Source organism: Rhinatrema bivittatum, chromosome 9, assembly GCF_901001135.1.
Source record: "Rhinatrema bivittatum chromosome 9, aRhiBiv1.1, whole genome shotgun sequence".
Classification (NCBI taxonomy): domain Eukaryota; kingdom Metazoa; phylum Chordata; class Amphibia; order Gymnophiona; family Rhinatrematidae; genus Rhinatrema; species Rhinatrema bivittatum.
The window spans coordinates 191,927,735-191,948,372 of NC_042623.1; positions in this window are offsets into that span (position 1 = coordinate 191,927,735).

The window sequence follows — 20,638 nt, forward strand, 5'->3', positions numbered from 1 at the left end:
AAGGCTTGCTACCGTGGACCAGCTCCTATGGTCAGTGCAAGGGTATTAGAGACCCTAGGTGAACCTTACAGCCTTGCACCTCCCATCCCCCCCCCCCCAATTAAAAATTATGCATTTATAAATAATAGATTTTACCTGAAAAGGGGCATTCAAAATGCAGGTTTCTGAGGTAATAATATCACTTGCAACATATATATTGTATTTACATGCACTGCTGGGGTGCCAACCAGAAAACACTGCACAAAAGCAAGAAAAGACACTTGGAACCCACATGGCATTAGACCTATTGTAACGCTTGTTGGGTGAGAGCTTGGGCCTCAGAAAGCCGTATGTAAACTGAATTACAATATAATAAACCTCCCATACCAAAACAGCACTATCTGCCAACACTCAAACAGAAATAACCCTACCTATGAAAATGCAACACTACAAATATTACACCTGGCCTTAAAGCATCCATACATCTCCTATTAGGAAAACAGAAAAAGCCAAGCTGTTAGATGCCTACACGAAACATACACATTAGCAGAATATCTCGCCTTGGTCATATATGCAGAACACAGACAGACTCTCACCAACCACAGAATAAAGAGACCATACAATATAAATACAAATATGCAAATAAAAATTGAACTGGAAATTACAATAAGGCAGACTCTGTATGCAGTATAATAATGCAAAAACAGAAACATCACCAACAGACAATACAGTCAAGAAACATAAAATCAATAGCAGTATAACCACACTAATAAAATGAATAAATATTTCAAAACAGATGTCAAATAGAATAACATCCAATAATTAAAAACTCACATTTTCCAAACACTTATAAAATATTTCAAAACAGCAGACACAAATGCCCAAAAAATAAAAGTAATAAGAATATAAAAAATTCCCCCACTCTCAATACCTGAGAACTTTTGATTTCCAAGTGGCCTGAGATGGTTGTGGATTAGCAAGGGGAGACAAGTGAGGATTTTGCTCTCAAACTGTTCTCTCTCTCTCACATACACACACACATCCTTAATCTCACACACATGCTCTTCTTCTCTCTCACTCACTCACACACACACTCTCATGCTCTCTCACTCACTCACACACACACTCATGCTCTCTCACTCATACTTTCTCTCTCAGTAACTCCCCACCCCCACTCATTCAGAAGTACAAGTGGCAACACAGCCCCCACAGCTGTTGGGGACACTTCCTCTTTCTTTGGCCTGCGAGGACCGGTGCTGCTCTGCCTGCTGCTTCTAAGGCTGTACTGCTCCTCCTGCTGCTCATGACCACCGCGCAGGCTCAGGGCCAGTGCTGCTACTTCCTGTGACAGGGGGCCACAGTGCTGCTCTTCCTCCTACGTCTGATGGTGGCAGCCTGGTCTCTCCTTCTTCCTACCCGTACAAGCTCATGCCACACCACTTCTTCTTGTAGACAGCAAGGGCAGGAAGGAGAGACTATCGTTGTACCACCCCCAGAACAGAAGCATTCTAGGTGGCCACAAAGTGCTTCCACTGGCCTTGCCAGGTCCTAAATTCTGGTCCCCATGCCACTAGTAAGTATCTTTAAACTTTCCCTCAACTATTCTCTTAACCTCAACTTTTGGTTATATTGGGATTAAAGTTGCACAGAAAAAGAAAGGCACTGTTTTGTCTATTCCCGTAAGTTAGTATATGTGCCCTGTACAAATATAATCCCGAGTTCTGAGTGGGAGTTGATGATTCTGCAGTGTGATTCAGAGGGAAAAGACTTGAAGTGATTCTTGGGAATCCCTCTAGACCTGCTGGTTATTTTTGTCTGTCAGGACCATCTGTTACCATGGATGCTGCTGTGCTAAGGGAATACTCCTAGGCATTTGCCAAGTGGCACCTGGGAGAAGGTACGGACACTAACGTACGTTATGAGGGATCGTTTGATCTTCTCTGGAACATATCTCCTCTGAAGAATTCAGTGAATCTGTTTGAGTACTGATTAGATTATGTTTGCAGAATGTCGACTAGTGCACATGGGTTGTTAGGAGATAAATATTGATCCTGATACACTTTACCCTTCCCCTTCCTGTAACAGTGTATTTATTGTTGTTGTTGATGTTATTTCTGCTATGGAATTCCATGATTCATGTTTTTGTGATTTTTTATTGTTGATTGACTGCTGATACTCCAGAAGAACATAAGTTGCGAGAAGTTGAACAAAAGGCCATTAAGTGAATAAGTAACCCCAGGGCTGTGCGTTGAAGGTTTATTGGTCTGCCAATGAATGGAAAAAGAGAAGACAGAGGATTTTGTGCATGGGGGGGTGGGGGGGGGGGGGCAGTCTGATGGTCACAGAGGAAACAAAAAGGCTGATTTGTAATTCCCTTGTCCAGCAGTAGACAATTATGCCCTTAAGCCTCTGAGCTAAGACCAAATCACCATCTGCTTGACCATTTTTTTTAATCCTCAGAACTGCCAGAATCACAAAAACCCAGCATAAGATCGCTTATGTGCCCCTAATTGGAGTTACACTAATAAATAAATAAAAAGAAGTATTTGTAAGCTGAATGGTAAAACAAGGCCATTGTTTACAAAAAGCTTCCTAGGCACTTTTCTGCGCCCTTCCTGATTGGACACAAATCAACCAATCATATGACGTAAAGGTGAATTCCGGGAACTGGAGTGAAGCCGGATCGGTCTATTTGCCATTTTTTTTCTGTACTTCCCAAGTATCGATACCAACAACTCAGCTAATCAGAGCACAGCAACTGATGGATGTGTGTGTGCAGTTAGACTAATTGTCAATAAGGAGTGAAAGAGGTAATGATGAAGATTGGAAACAGCAGCAGTAAGGCTCAGATTGTTGCATTGTGTTATTGTCCCCCGGCAGGGGTTGCTCGGTACTCGGATCTCTACAGCCCCGACCGTGAGGAGAGGGGGGGGTTCCTTGTCGCCGGACCCGAAAAACCAAACAGAAAAACAATCTCTTGTAAACAACAGTGAAACCGCCTATCAAGCAGAGCTCATTTTTAATTGGAAAGGCGAGGTCCTTTCATGGCAGAGGTGTGAATAATTTATCCCTCCCCTCCAGAGACCACGCTCTCTCGTCAGAAAAACAAGTGTTCCCATTAACCATGGCAACCGACCGGAGCCTGGCTCGTGGTTCTCTCCCTGGCTGAAATGTGAGTCAGGAAAGCCACCAGGGGGGGGGGGGGGGGGGGGGGGTGTGACCTGGCGGCAGGACCCGGCCGCCCAACGCGGTGCATCCTCTTCCCGCTTGTACTTGTGGAAATGCTCCAGAAAGACCCAGGAGCGCTGAACGAGACCCCCACATGGTTTCCCTTTATTTATTGGAGCCCGTTTGCGGTGTCATCGTCGTGTGAGGATTTCCCCGAGCCCCCCCCCCCCCCGCCCTTGTGACGTTCCAGAAACGACCGACGGTGAATATCTTTTTACTGTACCACAGCATTCGTCTACGAGCAGGTGAAACAAGGGTGGGGAGGAGGGACACGGGCCAGGCTGCTGGAGGTAGAGTTCCCTTGCCTGCTCAGCAAAGGGGGGAAGTTGCTCTTTCCGTTAGTGGAAAGAAGAGCAGAAAATGGGGGACCCCCCCCCCCAAAAAAAAGTAAGGCCGCTCTATTCCAGGAGTGCTGGGGGAAGAAAGGGGTCTTCTCAAAGAGACCCATCAAGGGCCAAGGGCAACAGGTGTGAAGGTGCCTCGGCTCTCGGCCATCCAAAAAAAAAGCCCCATATTGAGCAGGTCAAAACGATCATGGGGCTCTCTCTGACTCCGTTGCCTGCTGAAGAAGGTGGGGTCGGGCAGGTCCCATGCGGACACCGCTGTGAACGTTGTGGCCGGGGGTTTTTCCGGCCTGGGCCTTTTTCGTGGATCTCTTGCCGCTTCAGCAGGCGAAGGAGTCAGAGAGAGCCCAATGATCATTTTGACCTGCTCAATATGGGGCTTTTTTTTTGGATGGCCGAGAGCCGAGGCACCTTTGCACCTGTTGCCCTTGGCCCTTTATGGGCCTCTATGAGAAGACCCTTTTCCTTCCCCCAGCACTCCTGGAATAGAGCGGCCTTACTTTTTTTGGGGGGGTTCCCCCCATTTTCTGCTCTTCTTTCCACTCACGGAAAGAGCAACTTCCCCCCCCCCCCCCTTTGCTGAGCAGGTAAGGGAACTCTACCTCCAGCAGCCTGGCCCGCGTCCCTCCTCCCCACCCTTGTTTCACCTGCTCGTAGATGAAGCGCCGAAAGCGGGAATGTAAAACTGAGAACTGTTTCCTTGCAGAAAGGGCGGGAAGCTCTCAGACAGCCCCTTCTCCAGGGTAAATGGCTTCTGAAAACTGCCCCCTGCTGCTGCTTTGTATCCAGCTATCTCCACCTTTATTTTTTAGCCCAAATTTCGGCATTTTGCTTTACTTAAAATAATCCAACAGAAAAACTGTATTTTCTTTCACAGGTCCCTTGGTTTTACTAGTCTGCAATACCCAGCACAACCGTTTCCCTGAATCAGGAGAATAAGATTTGCTGTTTCTTTTGTCGTTTGTACCGGGCCTTGATCTCCCTGTGTCAGGTTGGCTAACCACAGGATATTAAACACAGGTTTCTTCTGGTTCAGTGCGGTCTTTAATCATCACATATGGCTAACAGGTTCTCCTCACACTCATTAACTTAAGCGTGCTATAGATTCAGATCCCTAGTACTCAGTCGGGCTTGGTCCGACCTGCGTCAGATTATTCGATTACTTTTATTCAGACCCTCACGTTCAGGACACACAGATTCAAACAGGGCTACGGAGTTTCACGTCGGGGCTCCTGGACCATGACTCACGGCCCCCATGTTGCCAACTGAGGACCAATCTGGATCTTCAAGGCCTGGAAGGGCATGGCCCTGCTTAAGCCCCTCTAGGCAAGCTCTTTCGGGAGGCTCAACTTCTCTACTCAAGCGAGCCATGCTCTGGTTCCCAGGCGAGACACCAGAGCTCAAAGTGCCCTTACAGCCTGCCTAAGTTTGAAGAAAAACAAACTTTAACAAGCTATTTCACAATGGTGTGCCTCAGGGATCTGTACTTGGACCGGTGCTTTTCAATATATTTATAAATGATCTGGAAAGGAATATGATGAGTGAGGTTATTAAATTTGCAGATGATACAAAATTATTCAGAGTAGTTAAATCACAAGCAGACTGTGATACATTACAGGAGGACCTTGCAAGACTGGAAGATTGGGCATCCAAATGGCAGATGAAATTTAATGTGGATAAGTGCAAGGTGTTGCATATAGGGAAAATAACCCATGCTGTAGTTACACAATGTTAGGTTCCATATTAGGAGCTACTACCCAGGAAAAAAATCTAGGCATCATAGTGGATAACACATTGAAATCGTCGGCTCAGTGTGCTGCAGCAGTCAAAAAAGCAAACAGAATGTTGGGAATTATTAGGAAGGGAATGGTGAATAAAACGGAAAATGTCATAATGCCTCTGTATCGCTCCAAGGTGAGACCACACCTTGAATACTGTGTACAATTCTGGTCGCCGCATCTCAAAAAAGATATAGTTGCGATGGAGAAGGTACAGAGAAGGGCAACCAAACTGATAAAGGGGATGGAACAGCTCACCTATGAGGAAAGGCTGAAGAGGTTAGGGCTGTTCAGTTTGGAGAAGAGACGGCTGAGGAGGGATATGATAGAGGTCTTCAAGATCATGAGAGGTCTTGAACGAGTAGATGTGACTCGGTTATTTACACTTTCGAATAATAAAAGGACTAGGGGGCATTCCATGAAGTTAGCAAGTAGCACATTTAAGACTAATCGGAGAAAATTCTTTTTCACTCAATGCACAGTAGAGCTCTGGAATTTGTTGCCAGAGGATGTGGTTGGTGCAGTTAGTGTAGCTGAGTTCAAAAAAGGTTTGGATAAGTTCTTGAAGGAGAAGTCCATTAACTGCTATTAATCAAGTTTACTTAGGGAATAGCCACTGCTATTAATTGCATCAGTAGCATGGGATCTTCTTGGTGTTTGGGTACTTGCCAGGTTCTTGTGGCCTAGTTTGGCCTCTGTTGGAAACAGGATGCTGGGCTTGATGGACCCTTGGTCTGACCCAGCATGGCAATTTCTTATGTTCTTATGTAATGGTGAAAGGAGGTAGACCCGAGAGAAAGCCGAGGCAATATATATTTACAGAAAGGGTGCTAGACGACCTGTGGAGGTGGTGGCGACAAGGACCGTATCAGAATCTGTATCCATACCATGAGACAAGCACGTGGGATCCTCCAAGGAGAGGAAGGCACTATAAAGCTGAATGGGAGATGTGGATGGGTGGATTGGATGGACCCTATGGTCTTATCTGCCATCATGTTCTATGTTTCATACCTGATCCTCAAAAGGGCCAAGGTAGCAAATAGCTGTCCTCTGTACCACAAAATCAATCCTTGCTTTGGTGGTTCCGTGGCTGGCACTGCCATGCAGAAGGCCTGGCTTTGTCTCCCAGAGCTGGGTTTCCACTCCCCAGGCAGCCGAGGTTGGGACTGATGCGCTCACGGTCAGCCATTGCTCAGCAGGGAGCCTGACATGGGGATCACATTAGCTAGGTTTTGGAGGGAGCTATGATTTGTGGCCCCTGGCTGACCCACGTTGAAGGAAGGCTACAAAGTATAGGAATGAGAATCCCTGGATCGTTTGTGGATGAAGACTCTCCGTACTGCAGCCCAATAGAGGCTGGTTCTGACTGAGCTAGAGAAAACTGCCAAGCAAAGAAAAAAAATCCTCGCTTTGTTAATAATTCTTTGCAGCAGTTCTGTTTATAAAAAAAAATTTTTAAAGCCTTAAAGACCTGGCTTTTCGAACAAGCCTACACAGACTATCTCAAGAAAGGCTAAATTAACAGCCAGCTCTAAAGATGAGCTCCATATTTTTTTATTTTTACTTTTATTTTATTTTTTGCTTCTGTATTTTGTTTTGATATTAGTAACATGCGTACTAGAAGTTTTATGATGTACCTGTTGTTTTATGTTTCTTTTATGTAAACCGATGCACTGTGAACAACGGTATACAAAACTTTTTAAATAAATAAATACATTTTCCCTGGGAAATAAAGCAGGATTTCCAAGTCATCTCTACGGAAACGTAGCCAGCTTCTCGGAACAGTGGCACGAATGTTATAATGGCAGATAGAGGCTCTGTTGCTCGTATTCTTTGACTATAAGTGGCTGCTCACCTATATGATCCTCAGGACGCTGGGTGAGGCCAGACTCGTCACTTAGATCCTAGCTCAGGAAGTGCCAAAAGTCGATCTCTCGCTTTGTGGTTAATTATATGAGAATGTCACAGCTTTTTTCCATCCTTTTGTGAAAGTTTTTGCTGCTGTAGTTCGCTGCTGGACTCTTTTTTTTTTTTTGCATAAGCAGTCAAAACCAGGCAAAAAAAATTCATAGAAAAGTTAAAGAAATGACAAATTAAGGCAAGATGAATGAAAACTCCGTGCCAACTTCTCACCAATCCTTGTGAAAAAAATACACCAATGGGGCCATTTATAACGCACGTTGACAAAACGTGAGGCAAAATAAAATGAATGTCATTTTATTTCTTCACAGATAATTTACCAGGGGGAGAAAGCCACTTTGCATTCGTGATGGACAATGTTTCGTCACCTCTAGCGAAAATCGTTGTCATTCATATATTAGAACGCTATATGGACCCTCCCACAGGTGCACTGGAAAAGCAGGTGTGATTGCAGTTTTTTGCCTCTGTTATAACAGTCACTTGTGCAAGAAACTCTGGGTTCTCGTGTGTTCACAAATGACAGCATCCAGTTGGACAACAATGATGATGACCTCATCACCAAACTGTGGCACTCTTAAGACAGGGTGGGCCAACTGCAAGCCTGGAGGGTCGTTAAAAACCATATTCAGGTTTTTAAGATCTCCTCAATTGGTAAGCAATGGACATATTTGCGTGCACTACCTCTGAGGTATGCAAGCAAATCTCCTGCATAGTCACTGGATACATCCTGACAAACAGACTGGTTTGTGGCCTTCCAGGATTGCAGTTATATATCCCTGCTCTGAGTTCTGATAATATTCTAGGTATTATTGTATATTACAGGTGAGATTAAAGTCTAATAGTGTTCACTGGAACCTGATTTGTCTCCCTTAAAGAGAGCAGGAGAGGCAATAAAAGTGAATTAGTGCACCATTAGCCGAGGACTGCTATGCACCAGAAGCACCAATTGCAACTGAGCTTTTATGATCAGGTTAGTCTGAAACTAAGATCAAAGAACATATTTTAGCTTTGAAATATCGTTCCAAGAATGACAAAGTATAGGGCAGTAATTCAATTTCTTTGCATGTTTTGCCCGCACAGTCTTGCTTAGGCTACAATGCAAAGGGGAAAAAAAATGACAATCAGTATAAGTCAGCAAGGCTTTTGTTTCCTTCTAAAAATGAAGCAAACTCTGCATGCTGGCAGCATCAGGAAACAAAGCAAAATACAACGAAGGCAGCTGAAGATGTGCTTTATAGGAAAACACGTCAGGACAGATGTATCCACATTTTGTCCCAGTATAAAAAAAATCTTTCCAGATTTAGCAATGAAAAATGTCACAATGCGGAAAAGGGCAGAGGACAACACTAACGCTAGTTGTCGAAAATCTCCATAGGTCCAAACTGGGAAGCAACTTCTTGCTTTTAGCACCGTGAGAATATCATCCCGTCCATGTCAAGAGCAGGGACATCGCTAGGCACAACGGTTGCCCAAATCCAACCAGCAGTAACCTCCTGTCCCCAATTCCAGCGAGGATAAAAGCACGGGAATTCTCTCTCTCCCCCCTCCAATCTCTGATATGGTTTTGCCTCTTCCCTCCCGCAATCTCCAGGGCAATGCTCTGCCCTCCCCCCCAATCCAACTCTCTGCCCTCACCTCCTCTCCCGATCCTCCCTCGCCCAATGCTTAAAATATAACAATTTTACAGGGGGACAGTTGACTAGAAGCCTCTCCCCGCTTGCTCACCTGTCCACTACCAATGGGATCTGGCCGCACCTCCCACACCCCCTGACTGGAAGCGGCACCGCGGCCCCGCTGCCCCGCACGCACCCCTCCCTCCCCCAGTCTCTGCAGACCCACAACCAGGTAACTCCCTGGGCTCTTCCCTAGCTCCCACTCTCTGCCCCCCTCCAGTTCCTGTGAACTGTTTTAGCCCAGTCGGCTGCAGATGCTCAGTCTCGGTTCCTGACACTCGATCTATATAAGCAAGGCAGTTAAGACTTTGGGAGGAACAAAGTCACAACACCACCCCCCCCCCCCCCCCCGAGGGAGTCACACTGCCAAAGTGCACCGCAACAAGACTCACAACAACACCCCTCCCAAGGGAGTCACACTACCATAGTGCACCGCAACAAGACTCACAACACCCCCCCCAAGGGAGTCACACTGCCAAAGTGCACCGCAACAAGACTCACAACAACACCCCCCCCCAAGGGAGTCACACTGCCAAAGTGCACCGCAACAAGACTCACAACAACACCCCCCCCCAAGGGAGTCACACTGCCAAAGTGCACCGCAACAAGACTCACAACAACAACACCCCCCCCCCAAGGGAGTCACACTGCCAAAGTGCACCGCAACAAGACTCACAACAACACCCCCCCCCCAAGGGAGTCACACTACCATAGTGCACCGCAACAAGACTCACAACACCCCCCCCCCCCCAAGGGAGTCACACTGCCAAAGTGCACCGCAACAAAACTCACAACAACACCCCCCCCCCCAAGGGAGTCACACTGCCAAAGTGCACCGCAACAAGACTCACAACAACACCCCCCCCAAGGGAGTCACACTGCCAAAGTGCACCTCAACAAGACTCACAACACCCCCCCCCCAAGGGAGTCACACTGCCAAAGTGCACCACAACAAGACTCACAACAACACCCCCCCCCCCCCCCAAGGGAGTCACACTGCCAAAGTGCACCGCAACAAGACTCACAACAACACCCCCCCCAAGGGAGTCACACTACCATAGTGCACCGCAACAAGACTCACAACACACCCCCCCCCAAGGGAGTCACACTGCCAAAGTGCACCGCAACAAGACTCACAACACCCCCCCCAAGGGAGTCACACTGCCAAAGTGCACTGCAACAAGACTCACAACACCCCCCCCAAAGGGAGTCACACTGCCAAAGTGCACCGCAAGAAGAGAATCCGTAGGGAAAAGGCATCGCTTGCAGCCTGAAGCCTCCTGGAAGGCACTAGAGGCTGCCAGGAAGTAAGGGGGTTGTGGGGTGGGAGTGGAGGGAATCCCGATTGGTGAGTTAAATTATCAGAATCTCAGGTGGTGGAGAATGTTATAGGGAATCTTCCAAGTACCTAGCCACACCTCTGTTCATTTTAGAAGTTGCTCTACTTTTGTAGCGATCGGCTTGATATTCTGCATCGGTCGCTCCGTTGCCTCATCCAGACGGCTTCCCTCCTTTCATCCAATCGCAGAAACAAATTATGATGGCAGATGAGGACCATGAAGCCCACCCTGTCTGCTGACAATCACCTTCCAATTATAACAGCATAGGTCCCCACTGGATCTCACCTTCACTTCCTAATTATCTTTTACTGTGCTCAGCCCGGGCTTTCTTGAATTCTGTAACTGGCTTTGCCTCCACCGAGAAGTTGGATTCGTGCATCCTCCACCCCTTTTCCATGAGGAAACGTTTCCTAATATCGCTCCCTAGTCTGCTCCTTTCGTATTGCCACGTCTTGCTCCAGAAATCTCTCTTTTCTCCTGAAAATTATTTCTCGTGCGTTATGAACACTTCTTTCAGGTTTCTCCTCTCCCTGAACTCCTCCAGGGCATACGTATTTTGGTTCCTAGCTCTCATGGGGGCTTTCGGTCCAGACTCTACACCATTTTGGTAACCCTTCTTTGTATTCTTTTGGAAGTGTGAGGCGTCCAGATGCAGCATCCTCTCTCTCCTCCAGTCTCTGGATTTGACCCATCAACTTACTCCACGCTATGTTGTCGTCCATTGTGTGACTCTTTTCCTAGCTACTTAATTTTGCCCTCCCCGCCTTTTACCCTTTTAGTAATCACGGGACTAATCACTGATTGTATCGCCACTGTATCTAGCGCTATCACTGTTTCGGTCAGTGTGCTAGCTCCAGCTCAATTCACAGAATGCTCAACAGACAGATATAGTGCTACACATAATCTAAGCACTATATTAAACCTATGTTATATTTCCTGTAGGAAATGGTAAATGGGTTCATTGGCATCTCAGCAACGCAGCGGAAACCCACTCCGTAGCCTTCCTCTAAGCAGTGATGAAAAAGAGGTTGTGGAAAAGCACAGGCTGCCACAGCAAATGCCGGAAAGCTGTATCAGTCAGCGTAGTGAATTGAGTCAGTTTTCCATTCTCCCGGCAACTTTTCCTCATATAACCATCATAGCGATGTGCTAGCATTTCGTTTTCTTACAAGTGCAGCCACGAGATATATTGATACAGGCATGCTTTTATGGCATAGAGCAAAAAAGAAAAAAAAAAAAAAAAAGGAGTAGTTTTTAATTCAACACAGCAAAGAGTTAAAATAATGAAAGCAGCTTTTAAACATCTTGTTATTAAATCACTGGGACAAGAAGTGCAAGGCAGGGGAAAAAATAATGGTACATCAAGGCTTAGTCATACACGCCTAAGTCATTATCAATCAGCAAGTCCAGTGCAGCTTCTGTGCTACAGAAAGGCAACAGCAAATCCTTGTTATACAATTCCTACCCTATACACTCACCAGGAATTTAAAGCACAGGTATTTTCATCAGCAGGGGCTTAAGCCTCCTGCTCTGGAAATGGTCGTTAGTACATTGCAGTTCCCTGGCTCAGCCTGTGGCTCAGAGCATGCACCTAGGTCGTAGCCGAGAGGAGGTCAAGACACTTAAATAGACTTTTAAGAAGGCTGCAAACCAATAATTCTGATTGACTCTAGCTCACCTGTTTCCTATCACACGTGAACGGAGCTTCTGCATCAGCCATTTCTGTAATCTTTTCCATGGGACTGTTGGGATTCTCATGGACATTGTCAAAGGTAACCGAAGAAAGAGCATCAAACATCGGGTCAGTACCCGTCTCACTGTTGGGAAGACCCCCCCCCCCACTAACCGCCTGGGTGTGGTTACTTATATAACGCAGTCTCCTGAGCAACACAACAGCAGGGTTCCCCAATACTTGCATCTTCACCTTTACTGCAGGCCTGAGATTTTAAAACTCTGGGGTAACTCGAGATCCACTAAAGCCACAGAGATAATTCTAGGACCGGGGGACAGACCATAAACTGGTAGATTTACAACAAATTTCAAGAAAGCATTTCTTCAGTCAATGCACAATTAAAATACATTTGCCAGAGGATGTGATCAGGGCTGGCTCTATAGATGGGTTTAAAAAATGTTTTGACAAGTTTCCGAAGGACAGGGTCCAGTGATAAACATTTATTAGCCAGAGAGACTTGTGGGATTGTTAACTCGTACGTTTGGGACTGAGCAATATAGAATGGAACTCCCTATTAGGATCTGTCAGGTACTTTTAACTGGCCTGAATTGGCCACTGTCGGAGACAGGATGTGAGACTTAATGGACCCTGTGTCTGACCCAGTAATGTACTTATGTTCTCATGTAATTCTTGAAAGAAGATGAAAAGATGGTGCACCCCAGTGGAAAACATAGGACAAATGGACTTCTGTTTGTTTTAAGCGAGAGTAAATTGTTAAGGATTACATCATAAGGATTTTTCATTTAACCCTGCAATATTACAATTGTGGTGCGCTATAACTTTCAATATTTATTAGTTTTCATAGTTTACACCCACGGCCCAGCCCTGTAACAAGGAACTCCATTTCCTACCCCCCGTAAAGGAAATGTGAATAATTTAAAACAAACCACGTACTAGATAGAGGCAAACAGAAATTTTTTTTGGCTAACAAAACTGGTGTGTGTGCGTGTGTGTGTGTGTGTGGGTGTGTGTGCGTGTCAGCTATCATTCCAAAACGAAAAATAAAAAAAACTTTTATTTGAAGAAAGCAATGGATTTCTGGAGGAAAGAAAGGGAGCGTCATGCTGAGCAGGATTCTGGATGGGCCTTGTGATCTTTATCCGCCCTCGTGTTCTAGGTTTCTATGGCTGTGACCAGGCCTAGTTTCTGGAGAATGCAGGGACCAGTTAAAGGCAGAAGAGGCAAGACCCAGAGGAAGACTGCCATTCTTGTACCCCCTTAAGAATTTTTACGTAACTTATTTTCGAACAATGCCCATCCGACTTGCTGCCTCTTCTGCAACTTTCTGTATAGCCTCTTGTTAGCTCGATTTTATATTCTTGCTTTTATTGTAAATCACCTTTCACCATGGCAGAAAGCAATTAATACATTTGTAATAAAGTAAAGAAACTCATGTTTAAAATAAACCGCGTGCACACGGAGTGTAACCGAGGCCTAGGGTTGGGCCTAACGGGCCCTGACGCACTAAGCAATCTTCCCACAGATGCAAAACGGAAAAAAAAAAAAAAACCCTAGCGCTGCACTTCTGGCCCTACGTGTTTATTTCATCTGTAGGGAAAACGAAGGTATGCAAGCCCTGATGCAATCTCCACAGCGTTCTGTAGCTCCTTACCGCGAAAGCTTCATTTCAGGAAACTTTTTTTTTTGGCTAGGGGTGGAGGTGAGGGGGGGGGGCAGGTAGGAAGGCTACAATAAGGGAATGCAAGGCTCAGAAGCCAGCAGCAGAATCCTGGCCACTTGGGAGGCTACCTCAGCTGCTGTACTGAATAAAGTGAACAGGAAAGGTAGAGAGAGAGTGAACTTGTTCGACAGATTACCACCAGCCACAAACTGCCCTTTATAGCCCAATGCATCTCAACCTTAGTTCTTTTTAAATCCACTGCTGATCCAGGGCCAAAGTCCTGAAACTCAAGTCACCTCCCAATCAAATCACCAAGACGTCGGGTCCTCCTATAAACATTTTTTCCAGCAGGTTGTTTCTTTAGAGAGTTTTAATATAAACACTCTGAAAGCTTACTTGGGAGTTAACAATGTTCTTTATCTTTAAAAAAAACCCTGCAGTTTTGAATTTAGCGGGACCTGTAATAATGAGTGCTGAATGCAAACTTGGAAACACGGCTGTAGCCTGGCAGCTGGTCTTCTTGTGGTTTCATCTCGGTACCTTCCCTCCTGGGCTGCTGCTCTTTTGGGCTTCCAGCTCAGTCAGCACCAGGGCTGGGATCTGCTGCTATGGAGCCTTCATTCACTCCCACCTGGGGGGAGGGGTCCCCATTTCATATTCCCTCCCAACTCCTTCAGCCTAAAGTCGCTGCGGTGACGGTTCTCAGCCGGGGGCTGCACATAAGTGCAGCGACTGGGACTCCCTCCCCCCTGCCTGCCCCCCCTCCCCCCCCCCCCGAGGACTGTGAGCACTGCCTCTGCAGCATCCCCAGCGATGCAGATCTGCCCTAGGAATGCAACCCAGCCCCCCCCTCCCTTCCCCCGGTGTGGACGTGTCCAGCACTGCCACCAAGTCATCAGATCCACCTCTCTCTCTCCTCTGATAATCATATACTAACTTCTGCTTATCCAGAGCCTTTGTCCACAGCACCCGGCAGACACGAGGGCCTAATGCAAAAGTGGGTTTCTCCCATCCTGTGTCTCCTGGCAAAATCAGGCCGGTAAGACACACAATTCTCATCACACATTTTCAACCGGTGATCATTTTTAGGAACCAGAAATGAAGGTGAATGCATGGACTTGGAACCCCCAGAACCACCAGGTTACGCACCATCTAAACTGAGACAAATGCAGCAGATGCCTCGGCCCCTTCCCACCTAATCTTTAGAGCCACTGGTTCTGTGCCTGCCTATTGTTTACTGTGAAATTTCATTGAGACAGACTGAGGTAACCAGATCTGCCCATGTGATAAGAGAGAGGGCGGGCCAGGTCTGTTTCTTGCTCCCACTGTATCTAGGGACCTGTAAGTTTCCTGTATCTTCTATAAAAAAAAATTGGAACTACAAATTCAGAGATGCAATGGGAACATAAGAACATAAGAAATTGCCATGCTGGGTCAGACCAAGGGTCCATCAAGCCCAGCATCCTGTTTCCAACAGAGGCCAAAAACCAGGCCACAAGAACCTGGCAATTACCCAAACACTAAGAAGAACCCATGCTACTGATGCAATTAATAGCAGTGGCTATTCCCTAAGTATAATTGATTAATAGCCATTAATGGACTTCTCGTCCAAGAACTTATCCAAACCTTTTTTGAACCCAGCTACACTAACTGCACTAACTACCTTCTCTGGCAACAAATTCCAGAGCTTTATTGTGCGTTGAGTGAAAAAGAATTTTCTCCGATTAGTCTTAAATGTGTTACTTGCTAACTTCATGGAATGCCCCCTAGTCCTTCTATTATTCGAAAGTGTAAATAACCGAGTCACATCTACTCGTTCAAGACCTCTCATGATCTTAAAGACCTCTATCATATCCCCCCTCAGCCGTCTCTTCTCCAAGCTGAACAGCCCTAACCTCTTCAGCCTTTCCTCATAGGGAAGCTGTTCCATCCCCTTTATCATTTTGGTTGCCCTTCTCTGTACCTTCTCCATCGCAACTATATCTTTTTTGAGATGCGGCGACCAGAATTGTGCACAGTATTCAAGGTGCGGTCTCACTATGGAGCGATACAGAGGCATTATGACATTTTCCGTTCTATTAACCATTCCCTTCCTAATAATTCCTAACATTCTGTTTGCTTTTTTGACTGCTGCAGCACACTGAGCCGACGATTTTAAAGTATTATCCACTATGATGCCTAGATCTTTTTCCTGGGTGGTAGCTCCTAATATGGAACCTAACATTTTGTAACTACAGCAAGGGTTATTTTTCCCTATGTGCATCACCTTGCACTTGTGGGCATGGGGAGGGGGGGAGGTTTGGAGGGATGAGAGAGGAGGGCCAAAGCTTTAAACCAGAGCTGGTTCAGGTTGTCCCTTATGATATGGAATTATCTGGCCACCTTGATATATCTGTGTACACAAAAGCATAAGCAAGGCCAAAGTTGATAGGTAAATATCTTCAAACACTGAGCGTCAAAAAGCAGAACTTAAGGATGATCACAACTATTAAGTTATTAATGAATTCTGATCATCTATGGAAAAAGGCCACACAAGGATTTGCAACTATTTTGGCCCCCTTTTTTTGGGATACTTCAAAGGGCCAGATGTGGGAAGCATTCTTCCCATAGACACAAATGATGAAAACAACCTCCTGCAGCCGACCCTAAATAAATTCAGCTCTCTGGATTATTCATCTTAGAGAAAACCTAAAGCTGCAAATGAAATTACTAAAAATGTGAATTTAAATTGATAAAGCCTGTGATTATCCTGTACAAACAAACTGAACAGCACCTACTTATCATTTTTATAAATTATGTTTTCTTTCTAGGACACAGCAGAGTTCAGGCATGGCAATTAAGAAACAGTGAGTGTTCAGTAGGTAAGACTCATCAGTAAACACACATGGTTATCTGCACATACTGTGAACATTTCAAAGAAAACGTATTTAAAATGCTTAGGTACCAGGCATATCCTCTTTGGTGCATCAATAAAATCCTCTACCTACACCCTCTCTCATTTTGTCATGCGCTTGTTGGATGAGCCAGGACTTATACACTACAGCCCCACTTATGATACCTAATTTTAACAATGCCATCTAAGTTATAGGTACATTTTATTTGCTATGATTACGAAATGTTTGTGGTTGTCGAGAGCCCTTAGTAAGCGCTCTGAAATGTCCTGGCTGACCCTCAAACATCAACCTGAATAATACTGGGATCATAAAGGAATTTTAATGCCAGAAGAGAAAGCTGACCCATGTTATAGGTCTTGGAATTATGTCTCCAAAGTTAATAAGGTGCCTACAGATTTAGTGGAGTGGAGAAGTATCTGCCTAGTGGTTAGAGCAGCAGGCTGCTCTAACCACTAGGCAGATACTAACCAGAGTTCAAATCCTATTTCCACTCCTTGTAATCCTGGGCATTTCATCCTCCATTTATTGTAAGCCCTCTAGGAACAGGGAAATACTTATAGTATCTGAATGTAACTTGTCTTGACTGTGCAAGCCTATAGATTGCATGTATATGTATGCAGGACCAGTTGCGGTAACAACTTGGTTATACACGATCAGCTATAGCTTTACATAGGAAACAACAATATTTTGCCCTGACCAAAACAGAATCAAATCACAATCAAGGAATACAGCAGGAGTGAAGTAAAATGCACTTCTACATGGCGGACAGCACTTGCAGCTTTTGGACTGTGTGCGACTCTTTCACAATGTATTCTGTGTGGTTAAAAGGCTGCGCTCCCACGAAGCTGCACCCTGAAAGGCGGCCGGAAGAGGAGGGCCACGCCCAAGCCTGGAAAAGCTGCGTGAGGCCGTGATTTCAGCACCATGGAGAGCGACTCGAGCTGAGTGAGGCCGTGATTTCAGCACCATGGAGAGCGACTCGAGCTGAGTGAGGCCGTGATTTCAGCACCATGGAGAGCGACTCGAGCTGAGTGAGGCCGTGATTTCAGCACCATGGAGAGCGACTCGAGCTGAGTGAGGCCGTGATTTCAGCACCACGGAGAGCGACTCGGCGTGCTCTCCCCCCCACCCACCACTGCGCTCACGAGCCCCGGGCCCGGACTGAGAGGCGCTGCAGAGCCAGGCATATTCTCTAGAAGATTACTCAAAAGATCAGCTTCCCTGTTTCTGGGTCCCCCTTGCTTTCTGGTTTGAGTTTACTCCTAAGACAGCTAAAAAAAAACCAAACCTCTTGCATCTCCAAAGTGGATTGTCCTCCAAAGCTCAGGCCTCCTTCAATGTATCAGTCTATAAGGTGGCCAGGGTATATTTCTTATCTTTCTTTATACTTTCCTGGAATCAATGATGATATGGCCCTGTCTGGGCGGTGTTCATGCTTCCCGCACCTCTGCGTGATGCCCGCAGCAGGCGCTGCAAGGAAGATCCACCCGGAGGGAAAACGGCCTAGTGGGTTCGAGCAATGGGCTGAGAGCCCACTGGTGATCCTTGTGAGCCCGGGCAAGTGGCTTCAGCTCTTTCTGGTGGGGAGACACTGTTCCTGACTACTTATCCTCACTGTACAGGGCTGAGTATGCTATAAAAAAGCAGAAGTATTATTATTACGAGGACTACTAAAAATGCAGCAGAACATTCTTTAAACTGCCGATATTGCAGTTACATTGAACGGAAATAAGGAATCTCCATGGCTTTGCTTTAATGGCTAATTACCGTGCAAGACTCTGTTTTAAAAATAAACTTTAGGAGCAACCCACCCCCACCCCACCCCCGGCTGTCCTGCCCACTTCCTAACAAACCACCTGTGGCACAAAAGCCGGGCAATCTCTCTCGTGAACTGTGGGTCTTGAGAAAACCAAGTCGCAACCACGAGGCTAGAAAAAGAGCAACATTAAGAACATAAGCTTGCCTTCCAAGCCAACTCCAGCACCGAAGTTTTAAAATTAAGTACAAAACATCTGTACGGGGGGGGGGGGGGGAGGTGCATGGACCTGTGCATAACCCAATTCTGAGAAGAATCCACTGAGTAAAGATAACAAGGGGACTACAGCTGGAGTCGATGAAAAGTGGTGCCTGTGACTGCCAGACCCATCCAGAGAGAGGGGGGGGGGAGCTAACTCACCACTAGCCTTCTTGCTCAGCTTCAGGCGTTTTCCACATAGACACTGCAGCATATGCACTCCTTTCTCCAGGTAGAGCCGAAGAATCTTCATTGATTGTTTTTGTTTTTTTGTTTTACTTTTGTTCTGATCTCCCGGCAGATTGGCGAGCTCCAGGCTCCGAAGGAGGAAGTTACAGGCGCAGGAGCTGCTGCTGCTGCCAGCTGAGTAACTGAGGCATGGAGGCGGTGGGGGACGGAGAAAGGGGCGAGCGAGATCCGCAGGTAGCAGCCGCCGAGGAGAGAGGATTACAAATCGCTCCAACCTGACATGTTGGGACTTTTCAGGGGGAGGGGGGAGGGGGAGGAGGAGGCAGCTCGCCCAGTGGGGGCGGGGCCCCGGAGAGGACACCGCCCCCCCCCCCCCCCAGCGACGTAAGACGGGAGACACGGCCGAGGCCACGCCTCTTCCACGCTTGCAGCGGGAGGGGAGGGGCTCCTGCCGCCGCCCTGCCCCCAGTCAGGAAGCCCCTCCCCCCCTGGGGAATGCCAGTGCACGATCGGTGGGGGGGGGGAGGCGGCTCCCCCTGCCGGCTCCGTTAACTGTCTCGGGCCTGCGATCTGGTCGAACCCGTCCCCGTTTCGAAACCTGGGGCCTCCCTAGCGTTCCTGGCCTGGGATCACAACCTGCTGCTTCTGGTTTTCCCTGTTCATTGAGAGCTTTGGAAAGGTGCAGGGAGGGATGTTTCAGGCAAGGCATCACTGGAGCTGATTCAGAGAGAAAAGGAGCGACTCTGCTCCTCCCTTCCCACACTATCCAAGTACTGAGGCTATGCGCAAGAGAGCTAAAAGCGTGGCACACTAAGACAAAGGTACACACATATACTAACACACTGCCACACTAACATACCATCACATTAACACACTGCCACACTAACACCCTGCATTATACTGTAAGGGTACATAGGTGCATGCAGGGGTGAGATAAATGGACCTCTGAATATATCCCCAAAACAGAAGCCCATATACCTCCCCTATCCCCACCACCCTCAGAAAATGAAATGCTGCTGGGGTTACCTGCAGAGTCTCCGACCCACTTGGAGGGGAATGCAGGAAAGCAGCTTGGGTTTATTCTATGTAGATCTAGGACAAGATATATATATATATATATATATATATGTGTGTGTGTGTGTGTGTGTGTGTGTGAGAAAGAGAGACTGTAGCTGCTGCTTCTGCCTGTAGGAACTAGGGTTCCTGGGGAATGAGGAGCTGCATGCAGGAGCTCAGCCACAGGAACTTCATTGGGGAAAGTCGTAGAGATGCAGTGTGAGCAAGCAGTCTCCCTCTCCCTTCCTGGGAGGTACTTGGAGCTGGGGGTGTCTCATTAGGTGACGCCTCAGGCAGATCCTGACAGTCGTTTTTCATTGCTGCCTGTTTTCTGCCACTCAGCAGCCCCCGGGCCTGAGTCATTCTGTGATGAGAAGCAGCAGCGAGGGGAGGTGGAGGGAGATGCCGGGGTTGTGAGAGGGACAGAGTCACGCACAGCTTGTGACAGACATAGACTCTTTAATAAAGGGGAGGGACAACCAGAGCACTTATACAACCTGTGGACCTCTTCTACAAGAAGAAAAACTTGTGAAGGTCCACCTGCGTTTCTGTGGGAGGTCGCTGCAGGGTCTGGGGCCAGTCCCGGCTTTTTATATGCTGGTTTGTTGCGGAAGTGGACGCTTAGGCCCAGGCGGGGTTGGCGCAACCTACAGCGAGGAGCCCTGCATGTCCCCACCATCGACAGGCAGACCTGTCTGGAGTAGAGGCCCGACTGGAGCTTTACCAGTACCAGCTCTCATTCCCCTTAGGTTGAGCCCTCGGGTACCGGGGCCGGCTGGACTTTGGCATGGGCCCTGGTGGAGGTGAAAGCCCCAAGTGTGGTAGATGAGGCAGGCCAGTACAGCAGGGAACACAGAAGGGTCAGGCCTC